The sequence below is a fragment of the Hyalella azteca genome, unplaced genomic scaffold (assembly GCF_000764305.2).
Source record: "Hyalella azteca isolate HAZT.00-mixed unplaced genomic scaffold, Hazt_2.0.2 contig14620, whole genome shotgun sequence".
Taxonomy (NCBI): domain Eukaryota; kingdom Metazoa; phylum Arthropoda; class Malacostraca; order Amphipoda; family Hyalellidae; genus Hyalella; species Hyalella azteca.
In genome coordinates, this window is record NW_025944498.1 from 214,153 (window position 1) to 225,590 (window position 11,438).

The window sequence follows — 11,438 nt, forward strand, 5'->3', positions numbered from 1 at the left end:
ATCTGTTTAATGTATTTGTTTAGTTATAGAACCTTATCGAACGTGATCTTTATGAAGGAGATAAGGAAGAGTTTGCTGTGCGGACAAGGGTGGTCAAGATTGTGTGGACAAGGAATATTCTATTTAAAATAACATACGTAGTTAGTTCTGTTAAACAATAGAAACTTTAATAGGGTGTTTCTCAGTATGATATGGTTTTAGTTCAGTTGAAAAAATGGACTTCAATAGGGTGTTTCTGAGTTTCATAAGGTGTTAATTCTGTTCAACAAAAAGGACTTTAATAGGGTGTTCCTGAGTATAATAAGGTGTTGATTCTGTTCAACAAAAAAACTTTAATAGGGTGTTTCTGAGTATAATAGGTTGTTTGTTCTGGCTGTTCAAATTAGACTAACGAACAATGCATAATATAATTAAATGGATTTGTTAAAAGTAAACTTATTGCCAAATCCCCACAAAAATATTTGATGCGTCAGCATTTTTTCGTCTGCCAAGTCGTGGTGTGTTCGGTGCACACAGAAAAGTTCGTGGGTCATAAAAGTGACCCACTTTCTTATACCCACAGCAAGAACAGAGTGCGGCTGTGTCATTGCTAAGCTCATTACTCAAAATAAAGGGTATAAATGGCATCAATATTGAGACCAATTCTTCTTTCAAGCGTCACTCGCCGCCATTCTTCCTCGGATTCTCGCTCATTTTTCATGCCAAGCTTTATATTATTTCGTTCACCAACAGTTATTCGATACTCAATTACGAAGTAATTTACACGCCAGCGACAAGCCCAATGAATAATAGAGTCTTGCTGTCTCAATGGAAATTTCTCGCGGATCATCGATGGCCGATGAATAGATCCAATATAAATGATGGTTGGCCATGCTTTACAAGATTCGACGATAATAAGTATAGGTAAAACATTAAAAACAGCATGCATTACAGGCTTTTTTAGTGTTAGTCAAATTTTTTTCCAGTCAAATTTCTCAAAGGTATACGAATAAATAATGTGATACATGTAAATTTTTCTTGTACATTAACAAACTATGATAAATTTAGTTGTCCATAGTTAGAAGATGGTTTTCAAAAGCTCGATCAAGACGCCGCCCTTCACCTCTCTAACGAGTGTTATCACCAGCTCGCTTGTTATCTGTAAACGCTTCCAGTCGCACTTGTACGCTCATTTATCGAGCCTCCGTAATAAGATGGAGGCAATTCCGGCAACTGTTCTTATTGTATTGCTCTGGGAATAATGATTGCTTAGTTCGTACTCGACGAGAGAGATTTGCTTGTTTATGCCACATAAATTATGTATTAATGCTATTTAAAGTGGTATTAGCTTACCAAGTTATCTCGTCACTAAACGGGTTTATAGTGTTGCTCATTTGACACTAATAATGCGCATGGTTAATGTAATGTGTTATATACGACAGTTATATTAACTAAAAACTGCTTCCAGCGCTGAGGCACTGAACTATCTTGAGAAAAGATTAAGACTTTGTTTTCAAATTTATTTTTATTTCTATTATGCACGAAATTAAAGATTAAATAAAATTATCTATATATATAGGGCGTGCCATCAATGACAAGCTTTCTATTGTTAAGTGGATGCAGCGTAATTATAACACATTAAATAGTTGTCTGAAAAGTTGCCTGAATATTTGTCAGAATAACAAATTTATCGATATAAATTGTGACATAATGTAATATTAACTGAGCTGGAAGAGAACTGCAACTGATGAATGCCCTGTTAAATCGCTAACTAAGCATATATTGACTAAAAACTGTTTCCTAAGTTATTCAAACCGCAATAAACTTGGTACATTTGACTTAAGGCGGTCGAGATATGAGATGTTCGAGCAGCTTAGATTCTAATTCTCCGCAAGCCACTATTAAATTTTTGAAAGATATCAGCCGAATTTAGCCGACCTCTGAACTTTTGCACACATACGCCACATTCACCAAACATTTGGTGCAACAAACCAACGTCCGCACATCCAGGTCTGCGAACAACCCTGATTAGCTTGTGCCATGCTAGTGCAGATCACGGACACCAGCATCATGACGTGTATTAACATCAATCGCAAAAAATTCACGATTTAGTGAACATTTTCCATACAATTCATAGTGCAAAATAAGAAATAAAGAATTGATGACATCATCGCGCACGCTGCTATAAAATTCCATGTAAATATGATACCGTAATTGTGTTCCGTGCGAAGACGATTGGATTGGAAAGTGGAAGCATGCGAATAATAATATTTTTCGCCTTACTTGGATTGAATCTTCCCTATTATATCGATCAACTCATTTACTTATAATTTGCTTTTTACGATCGATGACGTACACATTATACGTCTGACTGCCGTGTGAAGCAGGGAGATGACGCGTTATACGATCGATGACGTACACATTATACGTCTGACTGCTGTGTGATGCAGGGTGATGACGCGTTATACGATCGATGACGTACACATTATACGTCTGGCTGCTGTGTGATGCAGGGAAATGACGCGTTATACGATCGATGACGTACACCGGCAACGACACGCGTCTGCGTGCTGCACCAGACTGTCTATCTACCTATCTACCTATCTATCTATCTACCTATCTACCTTTCTACCTATCTATCTACTTACCTATCTACCTATCTGCTTATCTACGTACAACAGGGATCTATAACGCGCAGCTGCTGGAATTTGCTGTGTAAATGTCAGTAATATTCCTCATCGAAAGATCGATTATATTTACTTGTACGACAATTTCATGGTTAACCGTGAAGATTTGGGAGGCTTCATTTGGATATTATTGTTACAATTTATTTCCAAGTTGTAACAGAAAGTAGATGAATTAGATTATTGATGACGTGGCACAGCCAATATTGGCTGCCAATAACCGGCTGATCATTGATAAATGCATCTATTGTTATATTTCCAGGAATTTGTGATTGTAATGTTACTCATATTATAAATATTCTTAGTTAGCACAACTGACAATTAAAACATAAATTTTCTGACAACTAAATTTCTAAAACATAAATTTTCATTTTTCACCAATTTTTTCTACCGTCGCTTCTGGCAATTGCATTTCCTCGAAGAGGAACATTTTGAGGTGAGAATTTTCAATTCATTTGGGAGCATTTAAATGGATTTCCTAAGAATAACTATATTTTCATTACCTTGCCATGGACAACATGATTCTTTAACAATTTTCATTTACTGAAATATAATGCCGTTCGACTGAGCTCAGTATTTTAAACTTTAAAAGCGAATAAGGTCGTTTATAATTTTTAGTGTTAGTAATTTATCGAATTAGTCAACGTAAGCCGATCATTTGAGTTTATCAATTATTGCTTGGAAATTTTTTAATCTGGTCCTGATTTAAACCAATTTTCTTAAAATTTTGTTGATGTTGTCAATATATAGCAGTTACGATTAACTTATTTTTTCTTTCAAAAAGCCTGAAGAGACCTAGAATAAGTAGAAGAATATATCTCAGTTATATAGTTTACTGCTGTCAACAGGTATAGGATTGCAAGGATAAGGTTCACTTCTCACCAGCCTTTCTTTCCGTTCACTCTTTAAAATACGTTTATTTTATTCTGCGGATTGTAGAAATAAGGCAATTACTGTTCTATTATAGTATAAGTTTTGAATAAATACATTTTTAGAATCATTTTCGTATTTGTTTGTTTTGCTATTATTATGACTAGAACTTTCATGGTTCACGTATTAGGACTCACAATTGTAAATCATTAATTCATGGTCTGGATTCTTAGTATTTATCAGAAAACCTTATAATTAAAATATAGAAATGAACTCTGTACACCATACCAACTCAACTATCTATATTAACGCTTTTAAGCCCTGCTGCTGATTATTCAAATAACATCATTAATCAGTTGTCATTAATTAGATGTTTACAGTAACGAGCACTCACCTCGTTAAACAATGCCTTCCAATTACGCCACACTGCATGCACGTCATTATGCAAATTATGACCATATGTCAGCTTCTTGATTAAAAACAATTTTTCAATAAAGCAGTTATTTCCATCGTTACTTCGATCGCCTTTTTTGCAAAAATATTTGGAATTTCAATTAGTTAAAATCGTTAATTTGAATTGTGTTACCAAGTACAATATTACAAAGTTCCTGGTCATACACGAGGCCTAATCTAATTTAAGTAAATTATAACCATGAAACAGCTACTCTAGGACAAATTTAGAATAAAAAATTACTTTATCACAAGATCAAGAAGTTGTGTGGTTTATCTGTAACCTAGATTAGTAAAGTCGTTCTCTGGATATTATACACACGATGTTTTTCCTTATTGAAAGAACTTGTCAAAGTCAGTAATCAGTTTCGATCCAATGTTTATCAAGGAAGGCATTGCATAACAGGAGATCGGAGCATCGCACCACCACTCATCACGACAGCCAGCAGCGCACTGATTCTGCTACCTCAGTGATGCCCTCACGGCCGCTGGACTGCCATTCTTATTGGCACATATAAAGCCACAGTCAGCCGATCGTAGAGAACCATAACTGTCAGTCGACCGGCAGACAGACTTGAGACTTGGCCGCTTTTGCAGGCAACCACCAAAAGATGACGACGGCCTCTAAATATAAAGCCTCTTCATCGCTATTCCGGCCTGTTACGGCATGTGCAGCAAACCTCTGAAACTTTTCTCGCATTTTCAGGGTTTTGGCTGTCCATAGCTTCCTGGCAGCCAGATGATAAAGAAGGAAGATTCAGTGAGGGGTAACAGAATTATTTACCATGAATGAGCAAACTTCCTCGTCGCACTCAGTTACTAGTGAGAAAACATCGAAAAAATCTGGCAGTACAAGGTTCCTGATTTTTCTTTCGCCCCTTGAGATGACACTGCAGAGATAACTAAATATTCGTAGTAAAGTCCGTAGATTTTTGCACGATATTTTCGCATCTAACGACATTGGATAACTTATGAATAAAATTGTTTATTAAGTTCGAATTTTTGTTGACATTTTGAATTCAAAATAAATGAATAAGTGACAACACTACTAAGCATTTGATATCTCTTGGTTTTTGTTCGAGTATAGATTCATGTTTTGCTGTGAAATCTTGGAAATATAGAGCACATTAAATGTGCATATGAGCATAGCGCGTTCCCTGCATTCGCTACAAGCTCTGCAATGAGTGAGACATTGTCAAAATAGCGATGCATTTTTACCACAGTGTGGGTCATCTTAACCCAGTTTGGCCCGACAAAAGGACATGTTGCGAACTCATTATTCGCTTTAAAATAGTAGCTTAATTCCATGGTCGTGCGGAACATTTTCGCTCATTAGTCATTTGTCAGCTGCAGAGTAAAGACCGAACTATCAGAAACGAATTTTGGCAAGCCTAGTTCTCTTGTTTGCATATTTCTTTGTCATTTAGAAAGCCATTGTAATTACTTTATTATTTACGAATATTGTTTATAAATTCAATAACCTTTTGTTTTTTATAAAATTTTGTATTTGTACTGGTTTCTTTCCAGAAACCGTGTCATCTTGGATTATGAAGCAAAAGAATGAAACCTGATGCACGCGTATTCAATTAATCCTGCCTTAGATAAAAGTTGCGCTGAAAAGCACGAAATAGTCCGCAACAGGACACATCAGCGCAAGATACAGAAAGTTATCACTATTTGGACAATGCGCCCCATTAATTTAAATTAATTATTAATTTAAATAATAATAATTTATTATTGACAATAATAATTTATTATTAATTAATTTCAGAGTGCACATTGCAGAGCATCGTGGTAGCTTCCTCAACCGGCAACAACGAAGCGTAAAGTTTTTGTTTGCAAAACAATCGTTATTTTCTAGCGCACTAGGATGGTCCAGATGGAAATTCGTTGCTAGGACGAGGTGTTGTACTATTTCATGTGCTCAACTGATCTAGGGCAGTGATCTCTTTCTCTTATTTTGCACAGAAAAGACATTCATAGATTTCAGGTGGCAAGGTGGTCAAGGCGAAACGCTAAACTAAAAGGATGATAAAACCATATTAATATCCCTAAAATCATCTTATTTTTGCCAGGACTATTTATAATCTTAATTGAAATTCTTTTATGAATAGTTAATTGTTGAGTTTCATGAAAAGTCAGCGACAGAAAGCTACGCAATCTTGAAAATAGTGATGTTCTAAATAGATTTTTTTTGTTTACATTTTAAAGAGTCAATCAGGGTCAAGTGTAAATAGTAAAAAAAATGTTAAAAAATTATTCTCAAATCTAGCACCAAACATTTTTTGAATGAAGTTTCAAAATTTAGTTTATCTTTCTAATTTGTCAATGTTAGAATAATTGGACTTATTTCCCTCTAATAATGTAACTACGTATGTTTCCTGCTATAATAATTTATATGTATATCATTGCTCCATTTTGGCATTATATTAGTAAAAAATCAATATAAAATTTAGTCTTTCAATTGTATAGAATTCATTTACAAAGTACACATCTTCGATAAAAAATATGCGCCTTCGAATTTTGCTGCATCATATTCCGTAAAAATAATCATGCCATTTCTTTACATTTCAAGTAATAGAAAATACAAACCAGATTACATTCAGAAGCTGATTATTAGTGACATTTTCTGAAGTTAAATAATCAAGTAAGTGTGGAAGAACGAGCCCTGCAATCTCAAGACGACTTATGATTAATATAGAAATATTTTTATTTACTGGAGCATTAATTTTCATATTTAAGTCTGCATGGAAATGCGTAACTTCTTAAGATGCATATGGAGATGTATGATATATTGAATGCTATTCATTTATAGATTTCTCCTTGCATCGTTGACCGTGAAATTTATTCACTGTACAATTTAGTAATAATTTGCGTTTTTCGCTTAAAGTCAATTTTTCTGTTACGGCTGCGAACCTTTGTGAACACAAATTAAATTTGCTTGATTTTAATGATATGAAATGTTTGAAAATATTTATCATAATTATTCCTGTTTCTCATGAAATTAGACTGCTTCCCTAACTAGAAAGCAACATCACTGGAGTTACTCAAGCATAGACACGTGAGATAATTTGCTTCTCCGTCTCTCCGATAAGAGGGTGACGCTTGTACAATGCACATACAGAGCCATTCAGAGCCCCGGCATTTCAGATAATTTTGGTGTTGCATGTTACAAGTAATGAAGCTCATGTATATTAAATGCATTTGAGTTCCGGGTCGCTGGGAGCCAAATTTATCACTCATTTTTCTCTCAGAAATTTAATGATTCTTATTGCAAATTATACAATTTTAAACAGCAGGAAGCGAGAGAACTTTTAACAAAACAGACGCAAGGACTTCCAAGCCATAAAAATAGATTCCTTAAGAATAAATCCAGATCTTTAGTGACGTCAAAGACATCAGTACGTAGCTGCCTGACCTTAGGTGCTATCGACTTGTATTGGGGATTGAGAGTACAACAAATACTGAGACAAAAAAGGGACGCTTCAAAACTATCAAGCATTAGATCAAAAGAAAGTTAGCGTGCAGCTCTCTCGCCTTTACAGGGGAGTTAAAGGAAACTTTTCAAGTGCAACTCAGAACAAGTTAGGGCACTGAATTTCCGACGCTGCCGGACTCCTTCTAATGACAGGAAATGCTCGCCGCGTCAACGCAACACTAACCTGCATCGCGAGTAGCATTTCCTTTTAAATTTGGTTAATATTTTATAAACCAAAAACATGGTATCACTAAGAACAAACAAAAAGTATTTCTGCTTCTATAAAGGTATCCTGTTTATACAATCAGTATGTCTTTACAAACAGTATAACAGTGACAGTCTATTTATATAAAAGCCCTATACCGTGCCCATCGGCAGATAACCAATAGTGGCACTGAAGAATGGCAGAAGTTTGAGATATATTTTTATTACACAGACTTTGGCTCATTGTTGAAGGCTTATTCTAAAATCCCAAATGTTTGTACTTCAAGATAATTGCACATGAGAGTATTCTAATGGTGGATTTCTATTTATCTGTGGTAGAATTTTAACCGCAAGTGATGCATAATAAGTATTGATAATAACTGAAATTTGTTGAGCGCTTTTCCGTGATTTAACTGCAATGGCATCCATCGTTACTTTGCCGTGTTCCCTCTTACCGTATCCACCTCGTATGCCGTGTTCCCTCTTACCGTATCCACCTCGTATGCCGTGTTCCCTCTTACCGCATCCATCTCGCATGTCGTGTTCCCTCTTACCGCATCCACCTCAAATTTCCTGAAGGTCTTTAAATTTCAAAAGAGACGGTCTAGTCACCTTGAAATATTTTGAAATTTTTTTAAAATATCAATAGTTGATCTTCATTGACTTCTATGACTTTTGGCAGAAGTCGAATGAAGAATAATGAAATATATATAATAAGAATATTTTCTTTATTTAATCTTCAAAAGCAGTGGAAAAATTATTATTTTATTTACATGAAAACGTTGAACGCACAAGTCATTCTGCTGAGAGGTCTACATCGGATGTCGCGTTAACGTGGAAAAAGAGAATAAGTAATTAATTAATTCAACCCAATGATAACTTTCAGGCACTTTAGGTTCCCGAAACAATCCAATACAAATTGCGAGCTATAATTTTATTAATGATACGTCAGTCCTGCAGACAAGTTACAGACAACTCTTTCCTTTTGCGCTCGTAGCCAGCGTCGGAATTCATGCTCCAAGCACGCGTACATAAGGAAACCAACGCCTTGCTTCAAAATCATTTATTCAATTTCTATCATATCTATATATGTTATAATATCTACAATCAGATATAATTTGTATAGAGTTAATTTCGATTTATGATCAAATCAGAACTGTCAATTATGTTGTCAACAAACAATTATGAATTCAAATCGTTCATAATCCGTACCAAACACTGAATTTTTTCTGTTCACCACGTGCCAATAAAACAATCAGATATAATTTGTATAGAGTTAATTTCGATTTATGATCAAATCAGAACTGCCAATTAAGATATCAACAGACAATTATGAATTCAAATCGTTCATAATTGAATGATCCGTACCAAACGCTGCATTTTTTATCCTCACGCCACGTGTTAATAAAACAGTATATATGTATAATCTGTTATATGTATTTGAGCGTTTCAATAGTGTGCCGTCAACATAAGTGCTGGGGCTACTTCAGTGGCATTCGCTTGTAGAAATTTTGTACAGAGTAATTGCTCAAGGAAATTTCCTAATGGGATGTCTGGTCTGATGACACTGGCTATTGTTGTGGGATTTTCCTTACACCTTAGAGCAGCACGAAGGACTCAGGAGCAATCTCGAGGGCCCTTCTACCACTTCGCTATGGAGCCTCCTGAACAGCCAACAATTGTGATTCTACAAAGTCCTTTGAGCGTGAAGTTCTGCTGTTCTCTTACGTCAACTGATATGCAGTACTAGGTTATATCTCTTCCTTGCCACTTCGTTGGAGTATGGAACCATCTTCTGTCATTTCTCGAGAGTAGATTAAAGTCATCGCAATGAGATTTGAAAGTCGTGTTGAAGGTTTGGCAAATCAATCAAACTACAAATTCAAGTGATTGCAAAACTATTATTGACAACATTTAGGGTTCTTTTCTAATTATACCCATTCATTCATACACGGTATGATGATCCGCAAAATGAAAGCAATTAGGTCCTAAAATCTATGGCGTCTATTGATTTGAGCAGATTATTTTCAATACTGCGTAAAAGATTTTTAACTATCGCTGCGGTCAATTATTCAACAATAATTAACGAACCAGAATAATTCCATGCTAGCCTGCCTCCCATGAAACGAAGTTATGAGATAATGAAACTGAATTCCTTACATTTGAATTGGTTGTAATAAATAGTCTTTTTCACTTAACTTGGTTAGTTATATAGAGCATCGTCTTTCTGTTACCTGACATTGAAGTGCAAATTGAATATCGTCGCCTAGGCTTCTTGTTGATTTGCTTGCCGGTTAGGAGGCGCTACCGACGACAGCTGACGCAATCTTCGGCGCCTCAGACTTAAGTCTTTAAAGTTTCCTCTTTTGCAAAATTAAAAATGTATTGAATGAATTCGGTCAATTTATTTCCCACTCTCCATTGTTTTTCGATATTTGTTCTCGCCTTTAGGAGCTAAAACAATATGTATTATTTTTCATTGCTAACATTAGTCTTTTCTTCGTAAGACAAAATCTCGTAATGATGGATGCTGGCGACATTGAAACTATATACACGTATAGATATGGCGCTATGTTAATACACATGCAGTATACCAATGCACCATAGCTTGTGCATGCTCCAGTGCAAGTACCATAAGTATGCGCATGCACCACAACAATGCGCATACGCTACAACAATGCGCATGCACCACAACAATGCGCATGCACCACAACAATGCGCATGCACCACAACATACACGTATAGATATGGCGCTATGTTAATACACATGCAGTATAACAATGCAGCATAGCTTATGCATGCACCAGCGCATGTACCGTAAGTATGCGCATGCAAAACAACAATGCGCATGCACCACAACAATGCGCATGCACTACAACTATGCGCATGCACCACAACTATGCGAATGCACCACAACAATGCGCATGCACCACAACTATGTGCATGCACCACAACTATGCGCATGCACCACAACAATGCGCATGCACCACAACAATGCGCATGCACCACAACAATGCGCATGCACCACAACAATGCGCATGCACCACAGCAATGCGCATGCACCACAANATGCACCACAACCATGCGCATGCACCACAACAATGCGCATGCACCACGTCGTCTGCTCCTGACAGTCGCTATGCTCCCACAGATCCTATGTCGGGCGTCGTGCTGTCGCCGCGCTGTAGTTTGCTTGACATTCGTCGCAGCTGCCTGGCGTCTTGTGTCGCGATTTGTATTTGAAAAATATATAGTTGAATTTTACGAGCCAGTGTGAGGTCTGAGGCACTTTGGAACAAGTTTGTACGGTAGGAGAGGAAGCAACGGATTAGTCAGCTTGGCATTTTTCTTGAAGTGTTGCTAACTTTGTCGGAAAAACAATTTCACTAAAAATCTTCACACAGGCTAGAATTATCGAAGAAGTGTCCAACACGCAATTAAAATACATACACACAATGTACAAATAAGAGAGTAAATAATATAACTATCTGCAGATTTATTAACCGCTAACATTTTTAATACAATAATTTTCATCAAGAAATTAAATCAAGGTTGAACAAAATTCGAATTTAAATTGTCTTGGGCTGATTTTTGAGACTAATAGAGATATTATTAAAATTTCATTAACCTAAGATATCCAAACAAAGGTATCATTAAATTTGCACTCACATTCAGAGCTGGGCAGCGCTACTTGGAAATGTAGCGGCGCTACCGCTACCGCTACATGCTCTAAATGTAGCGGGCGCTACCGCTACCGCTACACCCACTAGATT